This window comes from Nyctereutes procyonoides, unplaced genomic scaffold (assembly GCF_905146905.1).
Source record: "Nyctereutes procyonoides isolate TBG_1078 unplaced genomic scaffold, NYPRO_anot_genome, whole genome shotgun sequence".
Classification (NCBI taxonomy): Eukaryota; Metazoa; Chordata; class Mammalia; order Carnivora; family Canidae; genus Nyctereutes; species Nyctereutes procyonoides.
The window spans coordinates 2,604,947-2,623,663 of NW_026575122.1; the positions used below are offsets into that span (position 1 = coordinate 2,604,947).

Consider the following 18,717-nt stretch of genomic DNA (forward strand, 5'->3'; position numbering starts at 1 on the left):
GGTGATTATTAAGCTCCTGGAATACAGCAGGTCCAAATATACATGTGCTGTGAGTATAAAACACACCACGGATTCCAAAAACTTGGTATCAAAGAAGAATGTAAGATATTTCATTAATAATTTTATATTGATTATACATTGTAATGATACTATTTTAGATGTATTGGGTTAAATAAAATTATTTAATTTATTAGAATTAATTTCACCTTTTTTTTTTGGTCTTGGTTTATTTACTTCTTAAATGTGGCTAGAAGAAAATTTAAAATTATGTGTGTGCCTCCCATTATGTTTCTGTTAGACAGCACTGGTCTACATTAGCATGTCACAGTCCGAAGGAAATTAACCATTTGACAGCTGTTTACTGACGAGATAGTGGGGGGTAGGAGAGTACTTACCAGACTGTGCCAAGAGCCCCTCTGCAGGCAGTGATTCTTCCTGAATAGTAGAGACATTTGCTTTAAATCTTTGGAACTCAATCTGGCTTTGGACCAGACACAGCGCTAAAATCAGCACATGTAACTTCTACGAGTCTCTCCGGGCAATATCAGATGACAGATCTGGATTGAGTTAATGGAGAAGACCCAAATCCTTCTTCATGCTATTTTTGTGAAGGACCAACAGCGACCCTTTAAGAATGAGGACTCCAAGCTTAAGTTGTGTTTGAGGAAGCTCCCAGAGCAAGCTGAACATGTAGAGAGAGTGAGAAGAGCAGTAGAGATGATTGGATTATAACCAGAGTTGTGTTCTCACAACTCTGGAGGTAGTTCTTCCCGAAGGCACGGCCTCATGGGAGGGCGGCAGTCCTTCAGGATCTGGGCCCAGGGCAAGTTGCTCTTCGGGAGTAGGGTACAACTTTGGGACCAGACAGGCAGGGGCGACGAGTGGCCTCCGGTTCCGCATTTTTCACTGTTTATTGTCTCTTTGATTCCCATTCTGCATCCTCATGGAAGTTCCTTTATACGTGAAAGAAAGATTCTTGGCTATTGGCCACGAAGCACAGAAACACATTACCTCCTACACTGGAAATAAACCTGACCTAAGGGAGAAATTCAAGAATGACACTCAGTTTGTGCTTCCTTCTTGGAATTGTTAGAGAAGGGCCTCAGAGAACAGTGACTTTCCCCCGACCCCTGCCCGCACTCTCCCCCAGTTGTTTTCGGTTAGCTCCACCTGTATTCCTATTCTCAAATTATATTGGAATTGACAGTAACCAGAGAGAATGAGAAAAAGCAGTTGAGGCTGGGAAAATGAATTGTCTCAAGTTGTTTGTCCTACTTTTGGCACCATACGCCTGTTCTTTCATTGAGTTGTTTGCCCTGGCTCTCTCCATTCCTGCGAACACCGTGATGGGAAACCATCCTGCAGGGACTTCGGACCTTGGGTCTTGCGCAGCTATCTCAGTCTGTGACTCCTTGAACTTGGTTATTTACCAGGCCATTGAACTAGTTCTGCTCTGACACTCACGTTTGGTCTCCTCTGCTTTTCTTGGCCTGTCTCTTTATTTTCCCCCTTAAATCATTGCCACCCATATCTCTACATGGTGAGATTAAATTGATAAAATAGCCCCCTTTGACTAATGGAAAAATAGGCCTGCCTGTTAAACATTTAATTTCACTTCTCCTTGTCAAATAGGTAACAAAGATCTTCCACACACCTGTTGTATCTGTACAAACATGTAGTTTATTATTAATTATAGAGCTTAAGATTTTAGCTTATGCTTCAAGACTTCAAAACCACGATTCTCGCTTCATCTCTAGTTATAAATATTTAAACTTTGGCAATGAATCTTAAAGAAAACATAGCATGATTTATTCTCTGAGAAGAGACCACTGTTAAGAAGTTTGGCATGAAGCATTTTTCTTAGCACTTGTGAGACAAGCCAACTTCTCAGCTCATGCACATTACTGGGATGAATGGCATAGGGCTCTTGTGACTCTGCATAAAATTATTACTAACCTCCTAGGTTTTAGAGAAGCAGGCCTGTGAAGGAGTGAAATAAGTATACTAGCAACATCCAAAATTAAAGACAGATAGAGCCTAGAGAAATGCTTCTGCCAACACACCATATGATTTATTACTGGAAATAGTTCCCAAATCTGGAAAAAATATTTTAAATCTCCACTTGAGGTAAACTGAGGGTCTACGTAAATTGTTTACTTTTTTTAGAGTGACATTTTGCTATGGTGAGACAATAGTGTGATATATATTCCACCCTAAAATATATGCATGTAAATTAAAATGGGACAGTACGTTTGGCCTGAAAGACTCACTAAATAGTGAAGTGATTAATGTCCTGATTACCAATCTTCAAAGCCTAGACTCGACACAATTATAAATCACGATGTTCCATGGGTCCTTAGGATCACTCACAAACAATGTCAAAATGTTAAATCCACAATGAAAATAAACATAAAAATGATTTTGCCACTTTTGAAGAATTACCCAATATGGAATATAAAGGCAGGCAAAGTCTTGGTTATGGGTCCAGGTGACAAAGAGAAGTGTCACCCAGCACCCCACCATGCTTTATCAATATTCCTCATGATCTCAGTTGACACTGGGCAGATCCTTGAAGCTGTGAATGATGAGAATATGGAACCCCAGGCCTTTTCAGATACCGTCAGGACTTGCTGCCATCAGGGCCACTTACTAGATGCTCTTAAGTAATAGGGAATGAGTATGCTAGTGGGACCTCCAAAGAAGCCTGCAGCTCCTGATGGGGGTCCCAGGGAAGTACAAACTTAATTCAATGCAAGCTCTCTGCAAAGTTCTTAAATGCAAAAAAAAAAAAAAAAAAAAAATATCCAATTTGTCCTGGTTAATTTTAAGTTTCAAGCCTCTCTCATGGGGGAGGGGTTACAACACAAACATCTAGGGCAGCTCAGCGGTTTAGCGCCGCCTTCAGCCCAGGGTGTGATCCCAGGGTCCGGGGATCAAGTCCCGCATCAGGCTCCCTGCGTGAAGCCTGCTTTTCCCTCTGCCCTTGTCTCTGCCTCTCTTTCTCTCTCTCTGTCTCTCAGAAATAAATACATAAAATTTAAAAACCCATAAATATCTAAAGACCCCAAGCAAAACAATACAGATTGACAGAAACATATCAGACTGGAGGACAGAAACTGCAGTAAGAGAGAGGCCACTCTTTGGCTCCAAAGGATTATTGTCAAGCGTTGCCCAATCTACCAAAATTCAAGAGAAGTCAAACTCCAGAAGGCTTTTGTGTGTGAAATTTCCCTATTATCAGAATATTTTGTTGTTCAAGAAAAGCATATCTGTTTTCTGTGCATCGCATCTCTCCAGCCCGCTGACTCCCGGGCCTCAGCCTGAGGTCTATAGGTTCACTGGATCACAAATCCTCTCTGTTTTCTCCTTAGCATGCCAAAGCATTCGAAGGTGGTGTTCCCTTGTTCCCCAGGACCTCAGATCATGGACACTGTATTGAAAGTTTGCTTTCAAATTTTTGCTCCTCAAGGGCTACAACCACTCTCTTCAGCAGTACCTAACTCTGTGCACCGGAATGGGTTACAAAACAAGGTGCAGCAAAACTCCATTTAACCTCCAACTGTTTATGGAACAATTTCCATCTGCAGGCTGAAAGCACGTCTGCATGGAGAGCCTGGAGAAACATAACTTGATGTGTACATTGAAGGAGTTCACAATCCATAGAATCATTATGGAATTAAAATGCGAAGAGTATTATTGTCAAATATATGATGCAATTTGTCACCAGAAGAGTCAGATGGAGATTCATTTATTTTCTGAACTTAGCAAGCATCCTGACAACTCCAATGAGTTTGTGCCTCTATTCCTTCTCAGTTGCCTGTTATCTGATAGAAGTTATATACAGGCAGTGGGAAACCCAAAACCTTGCCTGAAAGGTTCAAGAGAAGAGTAAGGGCTGGGGGAAAAAAATCTGAGTAATTACCTCATTTATACACACAGAGACTCATTAAGGTCTCATTGCCTTCCCTGCAAGATGAAAACAAAGATGTGATTGATTCTCAGATGTTAGATTTTGCTAATTATTACAAACTAGTATTCATCACTGAAATAACCAATTCTTTCTGAATTGCTAGGTCTCTTCAATTCTCTGCTTCACTTTGAATGAAAATAACCCGCTTTCTTCATTACTACTTCTGAATAATTCCTGGGAAAATGCTGAAATCAAGTCTCCGATTAGATAATATTAGCCCCAACTATTAAACAAAATCCAAGCTCACGCTTAATGAAGTTCCAACGATGTGTTCTCAGAAAAAGACCAAATAAAGAAGTTCCCAGATGAGTACAACATGCACTTGACTTTTGTCTCTAATAGCAATCACTCACTGAAGTGTTTTCAACATGCTCAGGCATTTCCTCCTCTATCCGTAGTAGAAGCCTCCAAGCAACAAGACCTGCAGTGTTCCTCGGCTCAATATATGTGGTAATGATTTGCTATTATAAGGATAATCATATATGGTATTGTTGGGCCTTCGGTTCAGGATTACATCCTGATTTTTAAAATACCCATGACCTCATTAGCATATCTGTAAGATTCCGACAGGAAGCTAAAGAGGAAAGAGCCAGGTTTTGCTTTTAAGACTATTAAAGAAAGAACATTTAAGCATTGCAGTTCTGGCAAAAGAAAATATAAGCATTGCAATTAGTGGAATGAAAATTCCGCGCAGGGTTCAAAAGCATAAAAACAATAAATCGAATGTAATCATTTCAAAGAAACTTCTCATTCAGTAAAGAAAGAGAGAGGGAGATTTTTTTTTTTTTTAGACATTTGAAATAATGGAATCAATTGTGTTAGAACCAAAATTGTGAAGTATATGAAGTATATATTCAATCTCCTGCTTTTCCTTTAATGTGAAGACTCAAGGATCCTCACAGGGTGGGTCAAGTGGTTGGGGGGTCCCGGTGCATCAGTGGGGGGCAGGGGCAGGGCCAGGGGCAGAGAAGAGGAGCACCTAGGAGCGTCCAGCACCGCTCCTGGCCTGGAAGGTGCAGGCTCCGGGGGGGGGGACTCCAGGCAGGGCGGTGGCAGCAGCAGAGGAGGAGACCAGGGCAGCTCCCCCTCAACAAGGAGGCCTGGGTCAGTGACTGACCTGGTGACAGTGAGCAGGATTTCCTCTGTGTGTCCATACCCTACTGTCCCAGTCTCCAGGTTTTTTAAACCAGTACGTCTCATTAGGACGGTTGGCAGGTCCCAAGGTGGTTCCGAAGGCTGTGACTCCTACGAGCTCTGTTTGGCCAGAATAGTTTCCCCCTTTCTGTCATTTGCTTACAGTGAACGATGGAAGGGTCTAGAGCCTTGAGTTCCTTCTCACTCAGTCCCCGCTTCAGAGGCAAACTGAGGGAAAGAGAAGATTCAAATGACTTCTCAAAGGATCACATTTTGCCTCAAAAAATTGTATTCAATGTGGTAGCAGCACATTCCAAAATGAAGGTCAAAGAAACGTAGGACAGGCCCCCACATTTTGGCACTATCATCCATAGATGCATGCTACAGAGTCAACCAACCCCCCCACACACACAAAAAGTTTAGCTGCTGTCATTTAAGAGCATCCTAATTATGCTGAATTAAAAACCACTTTCCTATTCTAAACTCCAGTTGTCCTCTGACATAAAAATAAATGTAACTTGGCAGGAACATTAATCGGCTCTTTTGTCACAAGGTGTGGTGAGCTCCCTGGCCTACAGCAGGAGTCCTCCAACCTTGGCCGGGGTAGGACTCAAAGAAAAAACTGTAAAAATGCTGATTATCAGGCCCATCCATAGAAATTCTGACTTGGTATGTTTGGGCTGTGGCTCAGGAATCTTTTCAACAGCGGAACCCAGGTAATTTTAACGTAGGTGGGCCATAAGCCTCTCAAGAACACTGGTTTCCAGGATGTATTCTCAGAGGACAAATGTGCAATTATAGTCCTATCAATGTATAGTCTTGGTGGACTATATATATATATATATATATACATATATCCCCAAAACCCTCGAGTACCTTGCTCGTGAATCCTCCCAGAGCCATGCTGAGGTGGGCGGGGGACAGGAAGTAATATTCTATAGACAAGACTGAGTCATTTACCCAAAGTGACTTAACAGGTCTGTGCTTGAACAGCAGTTGGAACTAGAGCCTCCAGCCCCTTGAGCCCCGTGCTCTGTAGAGAGCTCCACTCCCACAGCCAGGGAGCACGTGTTGCACTCCACATCCTCAGTTCCCCCAAGATATTACAGGATACTTCTAATACACCCGTTAGGGAAATGTACACACCTCACGTCGAATATTGTCACCTACTTTGGAAGTGTTGCTATTGCACAGGTGCAGGTCTGTACTTGCGGCCACGCCTTCCACACCCACTACTCACCCTCCGACCCCCCAAAACCTGCATTCCTTCCCCCACTTTGGTAAATGTGTTGCCACCAAGATCACTCACAATTTCCTTGTTGCAAAATCCAAAGGAGAACATTTGGGTCAAGTTTATGGGAGAAACGCAATTTTCTCTCGTCTCCCACAACGTGATTCTTGAGATGACTAGAAGACTTCGAATCTCGGATAAAGTTACCACTTCAGTCAGAAATGAGGAAGCATGGCATAAGTAAATCAGAAAACGTGAGGAATTCCTCAAAGATTCACAGCAAATGGAGAGGCTCCAGGGAGAGCAAGAATGGAGAACCAGAGGCCAGAACACCACACAGCGGAAATGTGACAAAGGCGTCAAGGATGCTTCAAAGCAAAAAATTAAAACAGTGGTTGAACAGCTTTGCCCCCAATGTCCCTCTGCACTCTTTCATTAAGCTCACAGCACTGTTGATTCATAGGCCAATACGTGAGAATTGTTCTCCAAACAAGTAGGTAAGCTTCTTAGGGAAGTCTTGTTTTAAGAATGATGGGGCTTAATTTATGTCCTTATTGAGATAATATAAATACCAATTTATGTCATTATTGAAATAGTAACATATATAACAAGAACTACTGGTGCTAATAAAGTACCTACTATGTGCCAGGCCCTGTTCGAAACAGTTAATGTGTATTAACTCATTTATTCTTCACAATAACCCTACAAGGTAGATCTTATCTTGCCCCGTTCAAGGAAAAGCAGAGACATCAAAGGGCCTCCCCAAGGTCACACAGCTAACACACGGTAGAGCCGCAGTACGAGCTCAGGGAGCTGTAGGGGTCTGTGTGTTTGGACAGAGGCAACTCCAGATCTCAACAACAACCACAGAAAGGGGGAAAAGGCCAAACAGCTAGACCCAGAAGAAAAATACATGAGATGCGGTACCATGTGGACCTTTTTATTCCAGAACCGAGTGAGGAGGTGTTTGGTTCAGTTATACATCTCTACCAGCTGAGAAAATTCATGCTCACTACCTATCCCAATTAGCCCAGCCTTCATGCAAAAAAATAAAAACAAAAAAACAAAAACAAAAACAAAAATAACAAGAGAAAAAGCAAAGATCAACACATAGAATACTTGACCCTGAAGAAAAAGAAAGACTACGGAGAATAACTCTACGAGACTATGAGAACTAAAATATTTGTAAAAGCAAACTCTGGGATACAAGGTAATATTTAATTCATAAAAGAAGAAAAGCTCACTAATTTTTTTAAAAAAGTAATCAGAGGAGGAGTTCTTAGAAATTAAATATATGATTACTGAAATTGAAACCTTTAGTACATGGGACAAATCCTAGAACAGACATCCTTGAAGAATAGATTAATAATCTGAAAGATAATTTTAAGTAATTGTTCTAAAACAGAGAGCAAAAAGACAAAGAACTTGAAGAACTAAGGGACATGGAGAATTAATAAAAGTTCAATGTCTGTTTAAAGAAACGGCAGAAAGATAGAACCAAGACAATAAAATAAAAAATAAATTTCTCTAGGTTACATAAAGGCACAGGACTCAGATTTAAAAGGCTCTCATCGAGTACTACTGAACAGTAAAATAAATTCTGATGATGGAGAAAAGCTGTGGCAATAACAAAATAACCTTCAAGTACACAAAAATAGATCCAAAAACCTACTGTGCAAGATATCATAAAATAAATAATGGTGAAAGATGTAAAAATAGTCCTACAGAGATAGGCAATGATTCTCCTGAAATTGATCTATAATTCAATGCAAATCCAATAAAAATTTTAAGAGGAGTATGTGCAAAACTTCAAAAGATGTTTTAAAAATTCATATAAAATAATAAAGGACCAAGAATAACTAAGATGATTTTTTTAAAGTTGCTGATCAGCCATTAAAACTTGTTATATAACTAGAAAGATTAAGACTGTCTGAAATTGGCACAGAAGTAGATGATGACCAGTGGAACAGAACAGAGAACCCAGAATGTGGACGCTTGCTATACTACAGACGTGGGATAAAATCAGTGGGGAAAAGATAAAAATCAATAAATTTCCCTAAGACAAAGCCTTTTTCATGTTGAATGAAATAGTGATCCTTGCCTCAAATAATACAGAAAATTAATTTTAGATTGATGAAAAACCAAAATATGCCAAGCAAACATTAAAGCTTTTAGAGGGTAACGTATCGGAAGATCTCTGAGATGCAATAAAGCTAACTGGATAAAGATGAGCTTTGACCAAGTGACTTCATTTCAAGGTTTGAAATAAATGAAAAATAAATTTCTCTAGGTTAAGTAAAGGCACAGGACTCAGATTGAAAAGGCTCTCATCGGGTACTACTGACTGGACGGGAAAATAAATTCCGGAAGAACTTGCAGTCACATGCACAAGGAGACATGTACAAAAATGCTCATTTTCCAAGTTCTTGCAATTGTGCAAAACCGGGGGAAAAGTTAAAATAAATAAATACATTTAAGTATATTATACCTATAGGGAAAAAAGAAAAATGAATATATACTAAGCATATAAATGTTTCCAACAGCGTCATGAAAAAATGCAGATTGATACAGAGACAATCTTCCTCCACATATATAAAGTCTCAAAACACTCACTGTGTCATATTATTTGTGGAAATGTACGTATATCGTGAAAATGTGAAATCACGCATAAGAAAGAAGCAAACCGACCGCAGGCTAGAGGCCCCTTCCGGAAAGGGTAAGAGGCGAGCGGATGGGACCAGGAAGAGCAATTCAGGACCTTCAATTAAATCTGTAGTATTTTATTGTATCTCTAAACATAGGGCATGTTAGTTGTGTTATTCTCTGTGCTTTTTCTCTGTTTATAACATTCAATTAGAAATCCAGCTATTAAGACAAAAGACGCTGTACTTATTAAAATGAGTAATATGTTTTCTCATAGCAAACAAGTCAACTTCTCTAGCACCTGGGAATGTCTCAGCAGGAAATGTCTAATAGTAATTGCTCACACAATGCTTTAATATGCCCTGAACGAGAATATAACCTCCTATAACGATTATGAGTAAGCACTTTATATTCCAAGGGCCCCCTGAGAGCAACAAAGGAAATTCAAGTGGAAAGCCCCATGCAACTGTCAGGCCCCAACTCTCTCCGCCTATCTGCTACCCTGAGCAGGAGTGGGGGCGAGTACACACCCTCCCACAAAGGATTCGGACCATCCTCGGTCCTGTGTTTGGATTAATTAATGGGACCATTTACTGAAAAACCTATTCCAGGCACTAGAGATCCGTGAAGAAGGTGGGGATGGGAGACAGCGGGGCTCTTCTTTGAGGTTTGATACATTTCTCTTCTACTAATAGTAAATGTGACAGTCACTGTCATCCATAGACACAGACAACTCTAAGAGCACACAACTAAGGTCTTAAATGAAGGGACCACACCCTGGATGGGGTTCTAACACACCCAGGGAAGCCCAGGACAGCCCAAGATGAGACCTGCACATCTAGTTAAAGAACTGGGGTTCCGTGCAGCCATGGAGAAGGGACCCCAAGGACCTCATGGTTACTCATCTTAAAACTTGATTCCCATAGAACAGCTTTACTCTTAGCTAGCGGGTGATCGCATTGCAGGTCCCAGAGAGAGCCAAGGGTGGAACGCACAACAGACACATCTATGGTAGGATGTTGGCTGCTGGTCTTTTATATCAGTTTGGATTTGAAATAATGCTTTCTGTGTAAAATACAAACCTTGACTTTTATACAGCACTTTCAAATACATGATTTCATTTCAACTCTTAGAGCCTCCCAATATGGTTGGCTGTGCACTGTGGGGGAAAAAAAAAAAACTACAAAGGTTCCAGGGTATGGTACAGACACAGAATTTTCAGAGGCTGGGATGCTTCCCAGGGACATTTCCTTGGCTTCTGGGTCACCACCATCCTTTTCTATAGACATCTCAGAAAACGGCCTGTCTTGTTTCCCCATCCATGGTCAAAGGTGGCTTCAAAACTTCACTCAGGAATTAATTATCCATTTAGCATAGAAGAAAATAGTCTCATCTAGTTAGAGAAGCACATACCAGCCCTATTGAGGTTTTTCTAATCGTTTTATATTGGAAGGGTTAGAGAAGATTTCTAGCTCAATTCCTAGTTTCCTTATTTTGACCCTATAGACCAGTACTTCCCAGTGGAGCAGGAGTGATGGGCAGGCTGCCTCAGGGTCATCTGTGGCACCTGCCAACATAAAGATGGATGGACCCCCATCACTAGGGATTCCCATTTGCTTAAGTACGAGGTGGGGCCCTAGAATCCAAATTGTTTTTCAAAGTCCCATAGGTAATTTCAAGGTATAGATAATTTTGGGAATCATCACAGAAGGAAAAGACAAGACTGTCATAAGTCTTTAAAGGAGGGGTTTGGGGTGCACAGAGGTCTGAAGATTCACCTATATTTCAAATAAGTTTGTCATAAAAATTTCAGCAAGTGCTTCCAAATGAAGGGATTTGAAAATGATATAGCCTTCACACATTTTTATTTTGGCACTCAACGTTATGTTATAAGCAATGTGTTGGAGCTGGCTTGTACAGCTTTGTTAAGTTTTCAGGAACTTTGCCATTCGGTTGTTAAACTGTTGATAGCTTGAAATCAGCTACGATGGAAATATTTACACCATGGAAATCAGGAAATGCTACAAATCAGGGGATTTGCCCCCCAGGGTTACTCGATACAAATTTATCATCCACCCCCACTGGTTTTAGGGGATGTAAGGAATAATGTGTTATAAATATACACATTTATATAGTACTGCTTCGTTCCTCTCTTAAATGTTTCCGATTGAATCAAACCCCAACAGTACTGGGTACTCAACAGCCATTACGCATGTGGAAAACATCGGACTATCTCTTCTTTAGCAGACCCAAATTTTACATCATCCCATCTTCTTACTGAACTTGCTTTCCACATCTACTAGAAAATTTTATTTATATATAATTTTTTTAAGCTTGAGAGACTTTCATCCTACCACATTTCTCTTATAGATTATGTACGGAAATTGAGATTAGAGATTTTTAAACTTTTCTCTGATCATGAGCTCTAAGTTTTAAATGATCCAGAAAACTTCTGGATTGAGTTATCAGTACTATCAGTAGTAGTAGACAATTGATTAAAACAACACATACATATTAATAATGTATAAATGATTGCTAATTATAAAAAGCAATTTTTTTGGAGATGCATCTGCTCATGAAATGGGCGGGGCTGTTGAAATTACTTCATGTGTTCAAGGATGAATATTAAAGTTGCTAAAGAGATGTGCTCGCTTCGGCAGCACAGAAAACAGCCCATAGCCTAAGCTTTACTACCACCTTTTCTTGTTTAGTAAAAAACAATAAAGGGAAAAAAATTGTTAAAAAATAGGAATAAAAATAATTCAGTGATGTTCCTCAATTTTTTAAATTTCTTCTCGGTTACAGGCCAAAAATTACATGGTAATCTGGTTATAAGAAATAATTCTTTGATGTAACATGATCATTTGATTAGGTCTCTTTCAGTTGTGTTGTGAGCAAATACTTGGAAAACCATCACATTTCAAGGGTTTGCCCAAACAATCAGCCATTCCCCTCTCTCACTACTCGCACTGTTCCTTCATTTCCCTCGGGGGTTTTTCCCACTCTGGACAATGCACCAGTGAGAGTAGGAAGGGGTGAGGATTATGTCCCCTCTTCCTTTTTTGATAAAGTATGAAACAGAAAAAAAAAATATGAAACAGGTGCCTTTGGAAAAAAAAAGGTGAGAAAGGAGAACCAATTTTAAGGTGAAGTCTCAGACTGGCCCACATTAGGAATGATTTTTAATGAAAATTGAAGATTTAAAAATTGATTTCCATAAAACTATTGATGAGCTCTCAGACCCTGCGATAGTCGTCATACACATCCAGGACTTTGAGGACTGTGGCTCTGCAGCCTAGCGGGGGTTCAATCACGCAACCAGAATCCACTTGATGTCAAGGACTACGTGTGTCTGAGTCATCCATCCTTTCAGTTCTCTCTTTTCAGACGTCCCAAATAACCTCATTTCTCCCATGACTTCTTGGGTGTTGTGCACAGCACTTTTACACTTAAATATTAGCAGCTAACCCCAGTCTGGCTCCATATAAATTACAGAACTACCTTTCTAATAAACAAACAATTATACACAAGTCTAACTCTATTGACCACAGAGATGAAGCCTAATTTTCAGGATTTAAAGGTCAAACTGGGTGGTCCCCATACCTACTGCAATCTTAAAAATTCTTCAATGTCTTCCACCAGCTTTTCCTTCCTCCTTTCCCAAACTTCCATCTGCTTCAACAGGAAAAGGCATAGGAAAATGTTGCTGTAAGTTATCTGAAGTAGTGGAAATCTTTTTGAAATATGTCTCTTTATTTTTAAGCAGTAAATTTTCCAACTATTTAGAGCAATAATTCTTAAACTCCCCCCTCCCAAGGAATATGATGAAAGACTGGACATTTGACCCCCTTAAAAATGCATTTTTTTGCAAATACACAAATATGTGCCTTCAACTGCAGAGGGTGTTGTTGGTTCCATGAAGCCCATCCATGGGCCCCACTCAAGAAATTCTTTTGGCAATACAATAGGAATATTACAGCCAGATCATCTCTCAGAATATATAGTGTACAACATCTCAAAGAATTAAAATAGATAAGCAATGTTTCAACCAAAAAAAAAAGTTTTGGTAATTATCCACAAAAAAAAAATTGGAGTAGGCTTTCTTAAAAAGGTCAATTTCTCTAGTGCATCTGGAATATTTCACTATGTGGTGGCTTCTTGCTATAGAAGATAAAGCACAGGACTTGGAGTTAAACACATTGAGATCCTGATTTTTGTGCCTCATTTTATTGCCTCTCTGCTTTTATATGCCTCGTTATGACCTTGAATCATATCTCTAGTTTCTGAGCCTCTCACATTACTTATTTGCCAAATGTGGATAATATCCCCATCTTGCAGGGCTGCTATGAGAATAAAGTAATAAAAGGAAATGTCTAGTGCCGTTTCGTGAATGTGAAAGAACTCAATAATTGGTAGTCCTTGCTTCTTAATTTAAATTAACTATTTTAGAAACTTTTTCATTTCCAGTGACATGCACAAGTAGGCTATTCCTATGAAAAAGCAAGGTGGTAGAAAGAGGAGGGATTGGAGAATCTCCAAAGAGGCTCAGAGTCTCCTTGGTAGATGTCTGGAATCTAGGCTACTTATTTTTGGATCTTATACTCTCTTTGTGGAATTGAAGCCACACTGGTGAACTTTGATGGAAACGAACACACCAGAATTTACTGTTATATTCGTGTAGTAGGATGCCTCTGCCAAATTCCTGTAGTATTTAATGGGAAATATTGATATAAATCTTTTTTCAGACCAATGAGAGTAATGGTCCTAAAAGTCCCAGTCCTTAGGCAATAGAATGGATCTGTTGTCAATTTAGTGTTACATAGTCAAGATTATAAACAAGGGTATATTTAAAAACCCTTATCCAGCAGCGTGGCTTTGGTATAAATTTTTAAGAAAATCAACCTTTTCCTTCAGGTCATCAGTCATCCCCTCCAAGTGACACAATGACAAAATGTTTATACACTTAATAATTTGAATCACACAAAAGAGAAATATGAAGTCTGAGTAGATCTTATTTCTCTCCCTGCTGCCCTGGAAACCAGTGAAGAATTTATTCACCAAACAGTGTTTCTGAAAGTTCTGACCAGCCTAGATTTTAATAAAAAAAAGCCAAATATCCCTGATGATGAATTTTAAGCCAGCAGAAAATTGAAAAGATCAAACTCCAAACCTCTCAGCAAGACAGTTTTGAAAGGAAATGCTAACGGACCCACCACTGGGTGCTGCTATGATAAACAGATGAACCCTTCTGAATGTGCCTCAGTTCCAGTCACACCCATTGGCCAGAGCCATTATTGGCCAAATCCAGCTGCTGCAACCGCTAGGCACTGTTGAGACAGATGCCAGAAATAATAAGTTGGAGCTGAGGCAAAACCCAGGAGGAAACACTTGATGTCAGATATGAGCTTGCCATTGTTTTGAAGGAACATGGATGGAGGAAAGAGTAAATTCCTGTGTCTTTCAGACCCGATGTATATGTGCTGACTATCAGAATGGATCTTATTTTCCCTGGCTAATTACAACTGCCACGAGATCATCTTTTTCGGATATTTACTCTAAAGGTGACTTTCATTCCTAGGCTGTTATCCAGAGCTATTCTAGCGTTGAGAATTTTCCTTAAAATAATAAATGTATGAAATAATAAAACATCACACAGATGTTTATAAACATTGGCCAGACTCATTTCACATCATTGTGACACTATATCCGCTCATGGGGAATTCATTTTGCTGGAGGGGACAAATAACCTCATATGCCTCTCATGCCTGTACTCTGTTTTGGTCAAGATTAGCAGTAGGGAGGCAGCAAGAGAAAAAAATCTCACAAAACACATGTATACCCAATCTCTGTCCATGCCCCCATGGCTAGTCCTGTCACGGCAGCTCCACAAAAACTATAGCGGAATCCAACAGAGAAGGACAAGACCAGAAGTCCCTTTCAATCACCAAAAGCCATATGGACTTTGGAAAGCTAAAAGGTGTTAAGCTGACCTAGAATCACATAGTTTCTAGGCTGGGCTTTTCCTATTTAGCAAGCCACAAGGCAATTTAACTTGTAGTTTATAAGCATTTGTTCAGTGGTACACTCCATCTGAACTGCATGGTACTATCTCTATCATCATCGTACCCATGAGAACCACGGAAATTAATTCGAGTCAAAAGGGACCAGGAAATGGTAATATTGAGCAAATACAATTTAATAAGGATTCAAAAGCTACTTAGTATATATCTGTTATGTGCCAGACCCTGAAACGACAAAAATAAATGTCATTGTCCCTACTCTCAGGAAGCTCACGGTCTAGAAGGAAGAAAGATTCACACAGAACAAAATTATATTACAATATGACCATTCTCACCCATAGAAGAGCGGGCATAGGAGCACAAAGGAGGTAGCGATGAATCTCTTCCAAGTCGGGTACAGCTTTTCAGAGAAGGTTGATTTTTGTTTAGTCATGAAGGGTAAGTTGTGTGTCCTCCAGCAGAGCGGTGGAGGGGGAAAATGCAGGGAAGAAGGCCAGAGGGAAAAGGCATTCCAAGAATAAAAAACAGTATGAACAAAACAAACAAAAACAGAGGTGTTAGCCTACCTGCTGTGTTTATACGTCACATGAGTAAAATCGGAGTACACAAAGCGTAAGACGGTGGCAGAGAAATGCTTGGCTGCTTTGCTAAGAAGCCTACTGCGATCCCAAACAGTGAGGAGCCACAGATGATTTTTAGCACCGGAGCTACATAATTACATCTGGCCTTTAAAAGGCGGACTCTGGTGATAGAGTAAAGGGTAACTGAACAGGGAAGGGTGAGGAAGGAGCTCCGAACTTACCCAGAGAGAGTGCCGACTCTACAAAACGTACCAGTTAATTCTAAGTTGGAGCAAAGAAGGAAAGCAAATAACAAGGGACAAATGAAGTCGTAGGCTCAAGAAGATCCCGTGATTCCTGTTTTCTGTCTGGTTCTGCATCCTGATCAAACATAACGTGAGGAGTTACCCAACGTTCAAGTCAAAGTGCAAGACTTGAGCCTTTAAGGATTAATTAATACTCAAATACTTGAGTATTTAAGAGTCTAAGTTGCCTCACTGGGCACCCTGGCACGCCAGTTGCCTGGAGTGCTTGTGCTCAAGACGTGCTGTCAATGGTGACACGGGCCACTTGAAAGACTGTCGTAGAAAACCGTCGGAAGACATGATGCTGAGCTGCTCGTGAACACCCTTCTCAGCGGGACTTCGGTATTGTGGAATGTTTGAATACAATCTCAGTCCTAGGAGTTCCTGGTATTAAACAATTTGTCAAATACCTGACAGCCAGCACAGCTGGAGCAGTGATATGACTGTGGCTGCCAGGGTGGCTGCCGCCCAGCTCTTGCACTTTCTGCTTCCATTTGTAGGTCCCGACAAGGACCTTTCTTCCAGAGACAAAGCCTTGCTTCATGACTCAAGGACTCTGGGGTTATCTCCTTGTGATTACCCTCTAATGGTTTTGTTCAGCGTCCTGCTCACCTGCCTGGCTCCTGAATATTTCTGGGATCCTAACTTGACACCCAGTCAAGACCTCTGCCTTGCCCACATCCGGCTTTCTTATTTTTAACTTCTTAACCCAGACCCCCAATCTAGAGTTGTCCAGGTTTGTGATACATAAAACTAAAACAGCTCAGAGATAAAAATATAACCCTATAAGTGAATTTTTAATGGTATGATTTGAATTAAAGACAGTGAAGGACACAAGTATGGTTGGCATTTACCTTCTTTTTTCCCAGAATCATACTCAGAAATATTTCTAGTTGTTCTGTTTGGCTAAGTCTTCATCACCACTATTATAAGAGATCTCTGTCTTACATTTTCTTTTCTTTTTCTTAGCTTAATAAAAGGAATGAGAGTTATCTGAAATAAGTGATAAATATAAGATTATTAAAGAATCTAACAGAATCTGAGACTTGGGAGAGTAGAGGCCATCAAGTGTGATCTGTTTTATATCCTAAGATATGAAAACTATCTATAATGTCATTGACAGGTAAATCCTCAGTTTCCTCCTGGGCACCATCATTGACAACAATGCACTTCTATTTGAAAGACCCCTTTCCATTTATTACCTCTGATGTGTAGAGAGAGCCCAGTGAATGGAGCTGAAACATCTATCCCCTGACCATTGATCCCATTCTACCTGTTGAAGCCATACAGAGAAGGTCTATCCTCCCACTAATAAGATATAGATAATTATATTGGTGGAGGTGGAGGTATAGACATAGATATATAATATAAGTATATATTTGAAGAACATACCTATAATCACCTAAATTTATATTTTTCTGGGTTGTATACGCCCCATTCCATCAACCATTCTTCAGATGGTAAGGCTCCTAAATCCCCCCACACTCTTGGTCGCCCCTCCTGTGGAAACTCATCATTTTGTCAATGTCCTTTCAGTATTTCCACAGTATTGTGAGAACATCTGGAGATGATACTTCCGTTAATGCTATGTAAGATTTATTTTTTTCAACATCTGTGTCACACTGTTGACTCATTTTAAGCCTGAGGCCAAAGGCAACCCTTAGCTCAATTATTTACCAAACTATCGGCTCTTAAACCATATGCTACATGTTTCTCCTAGTAACAAACTGATGAGAAAGATTTAAGGACTGGGAAAAAATTAACTAGTGTAAGCAAGACTCACAAATTTCAGAGAAATATATTTCCATTTGAAATTCCCCATTTTTAAGGCAATTTCCATTTGGCAACATCATGAAATTGAGTAAGATGATATTTGATAATTTGAGGTCTGACATTACAGGGTGTATTACAAATCTATAGCGAATAGGACTAAAATTACTTAATTTTAGAATAAACCTTAAAAGAAATTTTAGTTGAAAATTGTTAATTGTCTACTGGATAAAACTGAAACATGTGTGAGGCACTCTGTTATCTTCCATTCACTAATATACTGTTTATTTTACTTGATTCGACATTGTTATACTGAGACCAGGGCCAAGGCTGAATGAATTGTTGAATAAATCTAAGAGACTACTTTCTGTCCATGTGTCTTAAAACCCCAATAATACACTCCAAAAACCATTCACATCTCTCCATTCTTGGGAGTGTGCTCTTTGTAAGACAAATATATATTTTACTTTGGCTCTGTTCTCTCTCTTTTCTGTAATTGGCCCAAAAAATCACCTTTTCACAATCAAAAGAGATTGTATATTACACTTGTAAACCTAAGAGTAACAGTTCTAAAAGAATGTGCTGTGATGTTGGAAAATATCAGTTTCCCACTTTCACTTTCTAATATCATATTGAGTCATTACGCATGAAAGCATCTTAGCTCCCGAGTGCTGTGATTTCCATCATGACAAAGTATCCCATGGTGAAGGACAGATATCTCCTTCACATACCCAATTTCCATAGCATGCGCTTTTAAAAAGATTCATTAACTTAAGTGTTGAGAAAATACTGAGATTTACTATTTAGCTCCATAATCTTAAGCACTTTGTTAAAATATTTGGCCCATTTTGAAACAGAATTTCTTTGAAAAATCTATTTAACTTTCTCCGGGGGAAAAAATATCCCTTCCCAGTATTACTTTCCTTTTTCTGAAAAAAATTCTTTCCTTTGAGAACATGGGATCTCTGATGCTCTCATGCCCCTGGTAAATTCCCTGTCCAATTACCTATCATCGCCCAGCTGTGATTCACACCCTGAACTTAGATTTAATGGCTAAAAAAAAAAAAAAATTCACATCCAGAAT

General features: G+C 39.7%; 1 long non-coding RNA gene across 1 annotated transcript in view; it reads right to left on the reverse strand.

Moving 5' to 3' along the window:
• Positions 1-975: 975 nt before the first annotated feature.
• LOC129516961 (uncharacterized) overlaps positions 976-18,717 on the reverse strand; it is a 137,869-nt gene continuing 120,127 nt past the window's right edge. The window contains exon 4 of the long non-coding RNA XR_008665907.1: positions 976-1,036. This is a non-coding gene — a long non-coding RNA (uncharacterized LOC129516961). The remainder of the gene's footprint in view (positions 1,037-18,717) is intronic.